We start from the raw sequence: 10,520 nt of genomic DNA, 5'->3' as shown, positions 1-10,520 counted from the left end.
TGTGTGTGTGTGTGTGTATGTGTATGTGTGAGAGAGTAATGCGCGCAAGTATAAATCGAGGAGGAAGATAAATCCAGATTCGATAGCCTTCCGGTGGAGAGTGGCTTATAACGCGCGTGCAGGTAGGCAGGCGTTCGCCCACAGGGCCTCCTCCTCGATCGAGCGTATCGCGCGCGGCCCGTATACGGGCCTCCACGTACGTACGTATACGTATGTATATGTACGCGTAGTAGCCGCGCGGATGCAGCGAGCGGAGAAAGAAAGAAAGAAAGACCCAGGGGGGAGAAGAGGAGGAGGAGAGAGAGAGAGATCTCGGCGCAGCACGCGGTCGTGCCGGCCGAAGAAGAAACTCTCCGCGGGCATTTGCATTGAATACTCTCTTACCTTTCTTGCTCGCCTACCTCTTCGGCGGCGAATAGGTAGGCTGCGCTGCGCACCGTCTCGCGCCGACCGGCCGCCGGAGTCTCCTTGTACCATTGTGCTTATTTATGCACTTTAATTATATCGAATATGGTACGCGCTCTCTTAGCTCGAGAACGACTGTACCGCATGCTCTCCTTCCTTTTCCTCCTCCTCCTCCTCCTCTCTCTCTCTCTCTCTCTCTCTCTCTCATTTTATCTCTCGGTAGCGCGAGTATAAAGCGACTCGGTTCGCGTTCGCGGCCTCGTATACACGTACTCGGGAGCCTGGATGGAATGCGCGCCGATGATGGCGTGTGCGGTGGGTGCACTCGCGCGGAGGAAGCGCAATTCGATTCTTTCTCGCGGTGCAGCATCTCGCGCGCGCCGTTGAATAGCATCTCGATGAGCGCTTATACGTATAGATATAGCGGTACACGCGTGTACCTCTTTAATCTCCTCTCCGCCCGTCTCCGGAAGTCCATTCCGGAAGCGTATCAATTGAATTAAATTGTCGTCTAAAAGCATTAACTCGATACGTCCGTCCGCTTCGTTCTCCCCTCGGCGCCTCTTTAAAAAAAAATGAAATATTAAGGCAAAGAAGGTACTTTGATAAAAGCAGATTGTGTTCGAACGAATCTAAAAATCGCTTTACATTTTGTATATTTTTAGTTATTTTCCGATAGCCCGCTAAAGATAACGCGAATTGATTGGAACGGTATTTTCTTTATTTACACAACAGCGAGAGGAGAGAATAAAAATATCGAGTAAAATTTGTTTTATCAATTCCGATTCCGCCTTCGGATCCGGTCGCCGCGTCACTCTCCGCTTTGGATCGTGAATATTTTCACGACACGCCATGCGCAATAGCGGCGTCTAATGGATAAAACACGAGCCCCGAGTACCTACATCTTCCACGGTGCTTTAACGCACGCGAACAAATATGAGGCCGCTCGATTGTCGCGGCGAACATCGTCGAACGCGACGCCGATAAATATCGTTTATGCGAGCATTCAATGCGGGCTATTCTTCGCGCACACGGCGGTGGAAGCCGCGCGGAGGAGATTTACGAGACGGCGCGGTATGCGCGTGTGTGTCTGTGTGTGTTTGTGTGTTTGTGTGCGTATACAGACCGGAAAGGAGGCTTTTTCCGCGACGCATGGCAACGACGATGATCCGCGTTAAGAAATAGCAGGCCCGGCCGGCGTTACGCGTGCGCGCGCTCTCATCTCTCGCGAATGCTTTGGTCATCCCGGGAAATTTTTCAGCTCGCACACAAGCTTCTCCACGGGGTAACTTCGTTTACAACAACCGCCCTTCGTCGTAATACTCGTAATGACAGCCGCTGCGCGCGCGCGTCACGGAGAGGAGAGGAGAGGAGAGAGACGCGTTTTATAACATAAAATCCTCGTACTGAAACACGCTCGTTCGTGAATTATTAAAAAGGCTCTCTCTCTCTGTTATCTCGTCGTTGCTCTAGCTTAAGGCAACTTAAAAAATTCACCCGTGCTTCATCCACCTCGATTTCGCCGCGATTTATCCTCGGAAACCCGGATTCGATTCGTCCTCGCGGCGCTCACGAATTCAAATGAGACGGGATCGAGAATATAACGCGATTATAGAGCCAAGAAGAGGTAATATCTCACACTTGTAACGCCGTCGGACACGTGCGAGCGGATTTTTCAATTAACCCCGTTCGTTCGTCGGGGACCCAAATCCCCGGAGCAGATACTTCGGTTAAATAAAGACCGGGGATTGGACCCGGAATACAGTGTAGCGCGCGATCCGTTAGTCGCAGATCCTTCTCTAACCACTAACGATGGGTTTCGTGTGCAAGCCTCGGAGCTCCGCTCCGGTAGGAGGGCCACTAATGATTTTAAACAAACGGTTGCGCAAGCCCCGGCTGCACAAGCGAGGACCGTTTACTCGCTAATTGGCGGATTTGATCTCCGGCGAATCGATTCTCAAGGTGTGCGCAAATATTTTTTCTGTACTCTATTTCGGGTGAACCCCAGTTGTACGTACGTGTGTTCGCGCGTTTCGTGTACGTGAAAGTTCGTTATTCGAAGACTCTCTCTCTCGCCTGCGAGAGCTCCGCAGTTAAACGCCACGTCGGTTCCGGTATAGAAGATACAATGTAGGTGACGTAAATTGAAACCGCTGAACCGGAAAGGGTTAAGAGTCAGACTTCGAAAGTTCTCGTTCTTGCTGCTCGGTTGGATAACGCGATAGCGCTGCATATCACCGTACAACTCCGGAGCGCGGTTGCGTGAAAATATAGCCCGAGATTCTTTATCGCAGTTGGGAAGGAAATAAACGAACACGATATCCGCGATCGATGTAGAATAAGCGACCGTTGTTTGTATCAGCGCGGCACGCCACGACCGACGGGCCTAAACATACATCTCTAAGCGCGGGCCAAAATGTTACGACGTGAGCGATTAACCCTTTCATCGCGGTGGGCGTTTGACGTGTTGACGTTGATTTGCGCGAAGCGTGCATAACACGCCCGTTTGGAATTAAAAGTTGTGCGTAATTCTACGTTAAAGAGCGCCCCCGAGTAGAATTAGCGTCCCCCCATTCTTATACAACGAATATGAGAGTCGTGTGCCTACGAGAAAATTATGCTTCATTTAAAATGTCTCCGGCTTGTGTATACGAACGTTTCTTATCTGGCCTATTATTTATAAAAGATTAACTTGGATTCTACGAGCTAAATCAAATAATAAAGAGAACGAGATAATCGAAAAAATAATAGAATGTCGGAGGAAATAATCGCGCACGCACGCAACTCGTGCCTCACTCTCGTGTATGATCCATCGATGAAAGGAAAAGATTGATGTGAGGTTTGTAGAGGCCTTGGGGTGCACCGGATCGCTTGGAATCCTCCGTTATCCCGATGAACGCTTTATTCTCTCGTCGTTACATTCCCGTCATTTGCTACGCGGCGTCCGAGCAATATTCGAGCTCCCTTTCTCTCTCTCTCTCCCTTTGCTCTTTGCGTCTCCCTCTCTCCGTGTCTCTCTCCTCTGCGATTCTCCCTCTCGATTCTCCAAGCTGGTCAAGTGCCGTGCATTCTGGCAAGCAAGGGAGTACAAGCGTTCCTAGATGGTTCTCGGTCCACACCCGTATACCGACGAGGGTTGCGCTCCGTGTCTCCCCCGACCCCCTTGTCGCGCGCAGATGGTTACGCTCGTACATGCCTGGACGTCTAGCTACTCGCTCATGTCCTCCTCGTCGTCGTCTTCCTCCTCGTCTTCGTCGTCGTTATGTATACAGGGTGTAAGTAAAACGTGTACCGCAACTCACGCGACGAAACTTCGCAAGAAGGTAGCACGAGCACAACGACCAAAAAAAAAAATGGAAGGAAGAACGGGACAAGTTTGCGTAAACATGACTCCGCAAATACCTCCTCTCCGAAGTTACCCCTCTTGTCGTGTCGAGATACATCGATCGTCGCGAGAGTAGCGTTAAACTTCCCGTGGGAGGAACGATAAGTAATAGCTGGGTGTATCGCGACGTAACAGGTATCGCACCGATCGATATTCTATTATTACTACAGACGTCGCTGCATATTCATATTATTTATTAATGCAAATTAGCACGACGCTCCTCCGCCGTAGCTCACCCGCGCCTGAGATTTACACGCTAGTGCAGACGCGCGAGGTTCCCGACAACGAAGAATCGCCTCGCGAGGCGTTCGAGCGTGACGATAATCCCGGCGTTAAGCGCGAGATAAGCGCGACGCTCATTTCGTATTCGCAAAAACCTTCCCCAACTTTCGGAGCGCGGTGTGTGTGTGTGAGTGTGTGTGTGGGGGCCGCAGATTTTGCTCGCACCCTGTATGTCACGAGCACGTGCGCGCACGTCCGCTCGCTCCGCAAAAAGAGTGCATGGCATTCTCATTAGTTGGCCCGTAGCGCGCGTAGAACAACGGGGGCGCAGAAGTGCAGGAAGGACCCTTCAATTCTTTCGCTCCAAATCCAACATCTGTTAATTGGAGGTCGTTTGCTTACGCGCCGCACTACTCGCCCTCCCCCCTGCTCTCTTTCCCTTTCGTTGCAAGGGTTTCCAAGTACCGCCCGCTGTCTCATTACCGTGGAGGATAAGGCTCGACCGCTTATCCCTTTGGACGAGTAGTTAAGAAACGGCGGGGCGGCGCGGCGCAGAGAATGTCGGAGAGTGGGGGAGAGCGAGAGAGTAATAAGACGACAGGTTGAGGCAGCAGAGAGTAACGGCGACAGGCGGCTCGTTTTCTCCGGGATATCGTTTTTTTGAGAAACCGACTTTAAGATGTAAAAGGCGCTTTGTGAGAGCCCCATTTATTAAGCCTTTTTTCAGGGAAGATCATGCAAAGGTACTTTACATATTTGGCGAAAAAGCGAATAAAATGGCTATTATATATTAACGTTTTAATATAACGCATTATACTTCGGCATTAAATTTCAGAAATGTGTATAAAACGACAGAAGCCTTCCTCTCCTCTCTCGTTTCTCCTTTTTTTTTTTTAATTCCAGATGGATTTTAATTTAACGAAAGTTCGCGAGATACTTCGAGGCACAATTTCTTTTGTTAAAAATTTGTTAAGGAACGACTCGAGGATAAAGTGTCCGCGCATTACAACGTGCTTCGGCGAAAAATACTAGCTGAGAAGAGATTTTACGTTGAAAGTGTACCGCCGCAGTTCCAACAGATTCGTCGTTAGGGCCGTTGATAACTTTTCACCGAGAAACGATGAGCCTCGTTACGCCCAGCTGATGCGACACACTATATAGCGAGTGTAATATCGTCGCGCGCGCGCGCCCGGGGATTAAAGGGCGGCAGGGGGAAAGACGGAATCGCGCGGGGAAGGAGAGGACGACGACGAAAAGTCGGACGAGACTTCCAAGTTCGACGAAATAAGAGCGGGCCGGTTACTGTCGAACTTTACGAGCTTTAAAGCACCGAATGCTCGTACCCGCCGGGGGATAACCCATCGCACTTTACTCGCGTACACGCGCGCAGTTTTCCTCCCACTCCCCCTCGCCCATCCCCTCGTCGCGTAAACGTCGTTATTACGGAAACGTGGATCGCGTCCCAAGACGACGACGCGGCAACCGCCCCGTCGCTGCCGCCGCCGCCGCTGTTGCCTCGCGCTCCGGTGCCTACTTGTACCTAATTGGACTGGAAGCACGTATAAACTTGGATTAGATTTCGCCGGAGCGACTCACTCGCCACCAACTGCCGGCAACTAGCGTCTTTAACTTCCGCCCAGCGTTTGCTCGCGAAAGAGAGAGAGAGATAGAGAGAGGGGGAGAGAGAGAGAGAGAGAAGGAAAAACACGCGGAAACAGTCTCCCGCCGGCGGCGCGGCGGGCAGGAATCATCGTGCTCGAAAGACTTTAACGAAAAGCAAGGAGCTTTAGGTGCTATTAGCGCGATATCTCGAGCCCGCCATTCAGGCTCAATTAGAGAGAGGATGAGCGTGAGAGAAGGAGAGGGGAAGAGAGAGAAAGAGAGAGAGAGTCGGACGATGACGTCCGTTCGAGCGCTTAACGTAACGCCGACGAATGGCCGACTAAGTAATTGCCCGACTGGAATTATCCTGCGAACGAGGGACCGAAAGCGACGTGACGGACGTTGATGAGTGCGATCGCCGATACCGCAAACGGAGACGCGTATCTCGAGCTAATTGGACCCCGGCGATCGTGCAAGAGGGAAGCTGCTCTTCGAAATGGCTCGCTCATGAAAGGATGTTTTAACATGTCAGAACATTATGAATTTTTATGTTAAAAATAGTGAGACATTATGAGCTATTAGAATATTACAAATCGAATGTTTATCCTCACATTTTATTTTCCAACAATTTCTTTGAAATATGAAAAAATAATTTTTGTTTGGCGAGAAGTTAATCGTTTGCTTATTTCTTGCAATTTTTGACATTAAATTTTTTAGTACCTTCACATTATCAATTCTTATGTTAAAAATAGTGAGACATTATGAGATATTAGAATATCTAGAGAAATCGAATTTTTATTTTCACATTTTTATTTTTAACGATAAAAAGTAATTTTTGATTGACAAAGTTAAACGTCTGCATATTTCTTGCAATTTTGCCATCAAATATTTAATATATTTACATTGCATAAAATGAGATGAAGTGAAGTTAAAGAATCCGCTTACGATTCGCGAAGGTATTCGTATCCTAATATTTGCTTTAAAAATCGACCTGGGCAAGTTTAAACCAAGTAGGATCGTAGTCCCGGGAGAGGATCGTTGATTTCCCATAGAAAGCCCGTGAAACCGCGCGAAACACCCCGTGTCTCGTCGGCGCTAATAGTGCCAAAGTTTGGCCGTTTCGCCCCTTTGTTTCGCGACACGTTTCTTCTTGACCAACGACCCCCTTGACGAAGTTTCGCTCCGCCGTCTAAACATTTCGGCGAAAGTGACACGCTCGCTCGCCCGTGGTTGCGCGACGATGTCGCCGATTTCTTGTTCCACAATTGGGCCGGTGATCGTTAGACATTCGTTATACGACTGGATCCACGCTTCATTAAAGCGCATTCAGCACGATGATAATACGGCGTCATCGAAATTTGGTCGATACTCCGCTCCCGGCTGGAAACCATTAGCCACGATCGCCTACAATACCAAATTAACGGCATTACACGGAAGGGAAGTGGCGATGTGCGTGAGCCCTCCGTGTATATACGCGTTTACTTCCCCGGTCTATCCTGTGCGTGTATCGAGTAGAGACGTACAACGTGCGTGTGTAGTTTACGGCGGCTAACGATCCGCGACGCCGGGATATGTGGTCGCGGTGTGCGTTCGCATGCCGATTGTAGGAACGGCGCGCTTCCGACGCGACCGATAAAATGATTTCTCTTTTGATTCTCTCTCTTTTTTTTTTTACTCTCCTCTCTGCGGCTCGAACTGTGAAGTATCGATTATGCGCGGTCGTTGGCACAGAAAACACACTCGGGGATTCGGCGGCGGGATGCCCGGGAGTGCTGCGATGATATCGATCGCTCGCGTAGGGAGACGCGCGTCTCTCTCTCTCTCTCTCTCTCTCTCTCGCTCTCGCAGAGGGAAGCCTTTCGGCGCGATCAGTAAATCGCAACCGGCCGCGGCGCGAGTTAATTCCCGTACGTGGTTTCGCGCCGACCATTTGCCGTTTTCGTCCCCGAACCAGGACCAGAAATGCCACGCGAGACGGCGGCGGGTATATAGGGGTGTGCGAGCGTCTCTCCCGCGCCGAGAGCCGGGGATCGCGTGACAACAAACGGCGCGCGCGGTTCGGCGCTCGCGGCATAAATAAAGCGGCTCCTTACGCGCGCGCTATTCCTATGTAAATGCGGGCACGGATACGTAGTATACACGACCAGATAATTTTGCTGCCGCGCGGTCTAATTTTAGCCCCGCGGCTCCGATACGCGCGCGCCCCGTGTAATGTCGCGACATTCGCGCGCGCACCGCCCGACCGTGTCACATTATCGATTCGAGAGTCCCGCTCTATGCAAATGTAAACGAGATCCGCGACGCGAGATTGAGATTTTCTTCACCGCGCGCGCTCCGCTCCGCCCGCCCGGCCGACGATGACCGCCCGTAAAATGCGCGCTGTCGCGCAAAAAAGTAGCGGAGACCGGCGCTAATGAGAACGACTCCAATAAGATCTTAATCTGCATATGTCATATCGGTAGTCTAGACACGGCAATGAAGATTTAAAAAGATACCGCGCGGAGTTACGACTGCCTTTTATTAGTACTTAATTCGCCCAGTTCTTTTTTTTACTTCAGGAAATCACAGAGAAGCGACGGTAAAGTGTAGCAGATAAATATAAATCATAAATCTGTATCTTAGAGGTAAAGAATCGCATTTCCATTATCGTGAATTTAGAGGTAACAAGGTTAAAGTTTTTAGTAGGAAAGTGGTGTATTTTTTTTTTAGATACAAAATAAAAGTGGCGACTTTTTTGATTTATTGAGTTTTTAATTAAGTATACAATAACTGAATGTTTAATAGCACATCCGCCAATACGTGCTGTACCTGACTAAAATTAAGGTACTATAAAAATTTTCGATATAACTTTTTCCAATGTATATATATCTTAGGAACTAGTAATAATAGATATAAGACGCTTTACCGTAAGCTCCTGGTATATTGAAAAATGTATTAACTCCATTTTGACCGGAAATAAACTGAAAATGCGATTCTTTATCTCTATAAAGGTACAGAAATATAACACTGTAGTTGACATAAGGCAATATTTTCCGTTTAATAAAAAAAGAAACAGTAATTGTTAGATCGTTAAACACACGCTTAAATAATTCCATTACAATTCCATTACAATTCTCCTATTTGGAGAAGAAATAAATTCAGTGTCTCGCAATTGCCGTAATCGATTCTAGAAAGCCGTTTTGCGCTCCCATTTCGCATGCGCATTTATCCACTCGCTATCTTATATCCTTTTAGATTGAGACAGTAGGAGCCTCGAATAATCCGGAAAACCCCAGGCTATAAAGAGCGCGCCTGATCCCGATCCTGATCCTGATTCCGTATGCACCGTGTACCTATTTACGTGACGTATACTTGGCCCACGGGGGCGCAATCCTCATTTTTCACGTTGCCGCGTGCGCGCGCGTAGCCTATGGGATTCACGTGAATTCGGTATATACCGTATAAGGTACACACAGCGGACCGCGGAGGATTGGAAGAGCAAAGGACGCGAGGAGAGGAGAAGAGAGGAGAGGAGTGGAGGAGGAGGGTGGGTCCCGACCTCTCCTGCGCTCACGTCACTCCCGGGGAAAGTTTACAGAGTGCCACTGCGACACGGCGAAAGGGGTTGAAAGCTGGACCCGGGACCGAGAGAGGCGGACTACGTGGACTCGAGGACGGAGTCGATCCCTTTATCTCCCTCCCCCCCCCCCTCGTTTTCTGAGAAATTGCGTTACATTTGATTCACCGTCGGAATCGTTAGGGTCTCGGGACCTGAGATAGCGACCCACGTTTTTCAAACCGTCCTTGCCGTCTATGAAAGCGACCTTTCTTCTGTCGAGAGCTCTCTCTCTCTCTTTCTCTCCCCCTCCCCCGCCTCTCTCTCATTCTACCGACTCTCCCTTTTTCGTTCTCTTTCCCTCGGTTTGTCTCAAATTTCAATTCGTAGCTTCCAGGCTGGCAACACGCGGCGGGCTTCGTGCTTGACGCTGCGTGTTTCTCGCAGTCTCATTCCGTAGTCATTCCACGCTTAACCCGGCAATGCACCCGATGGCATGCATCTCCGTTTCCCCTTATATCGCGCAGTTTTGTAACTTTTGGTTTACAATTCAAATATAAGCCTTAATCTATGCGGGGCGACCCCGATTTAGAATTCTCCTGTTAACGGAGGAATAAATGTCAACTTCTAAATATTTTCACATTTATAGAATATATATAAAACGCTTTTATTCATCTCTCTCTCTCTCTCCGTATTCTTACAAAGACTGAATAGGGCATCTAGTTCTTTTCATACACAAATTTCTAAAGACGCATGGGTATTCTGGAAATATTCTCCATTCGAAATAGCTGCTGTTTGAGTTTCCTTATCTGAACCCTGTCCAAGTAATTTTATAGAAATCTTGAGAGACTTTATCGAAAGTGGAGTTTCTGAAACGTAAATGAACGTTACCGAAAAATTGAATTAAAATATTGCGGCGCGCTCTGCGATTTCAACAGAGAATTATTCACACATGAGATCCGACTAGAATAACGAGACGTCCCGGTCACCCAAGAATATGTCTCTTTTTTTTTCCAGTTGTTTCCCCGGACCCATCGCGGGGTATTTGAAATTCATTTTAGTTTGTCCTAGTTCCGCGCTCGCGGTACACGAGTGAAAAATCGGATGACTTTTGTGAAAGCTTGTTAAAACTTCAGAGCGCGCTTCAAACCGAACGTAGTTATGACACCCTCAGGGATTAAGTCGATATCAAAATGATTTCAATAAAATGACTTTGATAATAAAGGATGGAAAAAATATAAATGTAAGAATGCCCTACTTCCGTCCGTCTGAAAAAAAAATAAAAAAAAAGAAACAAAAAGTACAAGCGCTCTTTCGCTCCCCTTGTTGTCACGTCTCTCCCTGTTGTCCCAGTTGCGCGCGGGGAAGTAT

The 10,520-nt window shown here is 48.6% G+C and overlaps 1 protein-coding gene across 1 annotated transcript in view; it reads left to right on the top strand.

Moving 5' to 3' along the window:
• LOC112458315 (roundabout homolog 2-like) overlaps positions 1-10,520 on the top strand; it is a gene marked incomplete at its 5' end in the record, with an annotated part of 65,130 nt that overhangs the window by 41,901 nt on the left and 12,709 nt on the right. The gene's annotated exons all lie outside the window — the stretch shown is intronic.

The sequence above is a fragment of the Temnothorax curvispinosus genome, unplaced genomic scaffold, assembly GCF_003070985.1.
Source record: "Temnothorax curvispinosus isolate PA1 unplaced genomic scaffold, ASM307098v1 QBEX01008805.1, whole genome shotgun sequence".
Taxonomy (NCBI): domain Eukaryota; kingdom Metazoa; phylum Arthropoda; class Insecta; order Hymenoptera; family Formicidae; genus Temnothorax; species Temnothorax curvispinosus.
Note: the sequence above shows the minus strand (reverse complement) of the source record. Positions and strands in the feature narration are given on the sequence as shown.